The sequence below is a fragment of the Bactrocera latifrons genome, unplaced genomic scaffold (assembly GCF_001853355.1).
Source record: "Bactrocera latifrons isolate USDA-ARS-PBARC rearing strain unplaced genomic scaffold, ASM185335v1 scaffold_9, whole genome shotgun sequence".
Classification (NCBI taxonomy): Eukaryota; Metazoa; Arthropoda; class Insecta; order Diptera; family Tephritidae; genus Bactrocera; species Bactrocera latifrons.
Genome location: NW_017537600.1, coordinates 764,519 through 767,257, shown reverse-complemented (window position 1 = coordinate 767,257; position 2,739 = coordinate 764,519).

The following is a 2,739-nucleotide window of genomic DNA, read 5'->3' as shown; positions in this document are numbered from 1 at the left end:
TTTAGATTCATTTAAGATTTTTAAATGTAAGTACATATCAAAGTAGTAGATTTGAGCTCGCTCACTGTGCACTCAAAGTAAATTGGTGGTTAGGGAATATAGGAAAGGTAAGGGAAGTGTCTAACTTCACTGTCGATAGCATCAATTTATTTTATTATCAGACTCGTTTGGATGAGTGGTTATAACGAAATGGTGGGAACTGTAAAATTGATGAGCTCGCAAGAACGCACCTGAGGGACCCGATGACTCCTGGTTGGAAACTAGTTGAGTCTCCGTGGTCCTGTTGCGTTCTAGCCCGGAACCTCTGGACTTCGCTTGAGTTTATCACGTTATGGTTAACAAGTAGCCCCTGTTTGACGTCGAGTACCTTCTGACCCACAGTGGATACACTGAACAATTTATCCTGAGTAAAGTTATTATGGCCGAGTTCTTATATGTCATTGCCAAATAAGTCGGTATGCGCTAAGACCGCAATTTGTATAAAGGAAAGTGAGGTGGAAACGTCTATCTCTTTTATGCTCTATTATCCCGCTTTTGTAAAGACTGGGGATGAAACATAACGCCAGTCAATTCTACGCATATCTACGCATGTCTAGCCAAATAGTATAAACTGATATCATGCGCCCCAACAAATTGGTTACAAACTCAACCCGTTTTGTCGATTATTGAGAGTTCCTTCTACTAATGTTTAGGAGTATCTAGGTATTATAAGGCACAGTATTCTCAGCTTTTTGAGCGGGATCCGTTTTTGATCTTCTTTTAACCTAACCTAATACCAAAGTATACTCTTTAGTCAACCCTCTGCCTGACGATTTATTTAAATACAACTTTTTCGGAGAATAGCATTAAAAGTAAGGCTCTCTCTGTTTCTCTCTCTCATATCAGCTACACATATATAAGTATATCTTAGAGTATATTCCAAAAAAAGTCTACATTCGATTTTCTAATACTTCGAAGTATTCTCTCTTTCAAAATTGAAAGCACTTTCATCGTTTTCGAGTGTTGTACCAAGTTATTTTCGCTCTAAACGTACAATGAAAAGGTTACAGGAACGCGTTTATTGGAGAACATTTTGTACTCAATAACGGTTCATTTTATTTCCTTATATTCCTCACTCTTCTGAGACTTCTTCGTTATACCTTGGTACACAACCTTAACCTAAATAGACGCAACCACTTTGAAAAATCTCAAATGTTGAATGAAAAATCTTCTCCTATCCTCATGTCTCCTGTTTTGATCGAAAAATGTGAACAATATATTCTTATAGAAGCGAGAAATCATGTGCATATAGGGTCTATCTCCACCAGTTCAAGTCGGAGCAGCAATTCGGACAGAATTTCGACTATAATGAGCTCAATGTTGTCTTTGAACTCCTCGAGTGTTAATGGTTGACTGAAGAAAGCGGGAAGTCTTTGAATTAACGTACCCGCAGAGAAAATAAACCAGAGGCGTTAAATTGTTTTATTTTATTGAGTCATTCCTCGAAATTAACAAGTGACCAAACCATGCACGCAATGTTTCCATATTTAAACATGAAATATGGGGTTGGGCTCCGTTTTGTTGAAAATAGCGATCATCCTCGTCGATTTCATCAATTTGGTCAACAACGTGCCGCTCGCTATTGATTGTAACGGCATTTTCCGCCTCATTTCGTAAGAAATAAGATCCGATGATGCCAAAATACTATAATCCGCACCGTTTCATGAATCCCACGAAGATTTGAATCACTTCAATAGTCACAACTTGGACGTTGACGAAAAACGTGCTTAACGTATCGAATCAGCTGATTGGTCACCTTCTTGGTTCCTACATTGACAGTGGATGAGGAGTAATTGGTTCGGTCGCATGAATCGAAGTGTGAGTTGTTGAAAAAAATTGAATGACTTACTGAAATAAAACAATATTTTCTATAAACTATTCACGTAGTAACCGAAAAACGATCAAATTCGCTGAAACACTGAAGGCCATCCCATCCAAGACTTGGAAGAAGTGTGTGGAAAATTGGATTAGCAAGCTTGTATTAGTTTTTGAGCATATTTTAAAGGCGATGTTAAAAATAAAGTATTAAAATACATGGAAAAAGTTCGATCAGTTGATATAATATATAAAGAGATAGAGATTGGTTTTTGTCAGTCCGAGTCATATTTGATCAGATGATATATAAGGAGAAAACTTTTATGGAAGTATCATACGTTGGGATCCATGGTTAGTTTTTGTTGATCCGGGTCAAATTTGATCAGGTGATATATAAGGAGAAAACTTTTATGGAAGTAACATACGTTGAGATCCACGGTAATAATGCCTTAGAACTTTATGGAGGTTGGTTTTTGTCATGATATATAAGGAGAAGACTTTTGGTGAGGTAACTTACCTTTAAGATCCAAGGTAATAATACCTTTCTTATTTTGCGGATGTTGTTTTATGCCAGTTCGGGTCATTTTTGATCATTTGATATATATGGAAGTAAAATACCTTGGTATCCTCAAGAATTAAATGTTCGACCAAAGTGAAGCATGACTTGATACCCACCCTTTGCTGTATACACTGACAAACATGACTTTACCATATTAGCGTGTCTAAGAGAGAAACAGCGTCCTGCAAAAGAGCTAATATGTTACATCACCTGTTGAATTGAAAATTTTGCAGGAAAATCGTTTTCAATGCCAGAGTTGATTTTCGAAATTTTTGAATAAAAGTTTCTTCAAAAAAAAAAAAAAAAAAAAAAAAAAATTTTTAAAA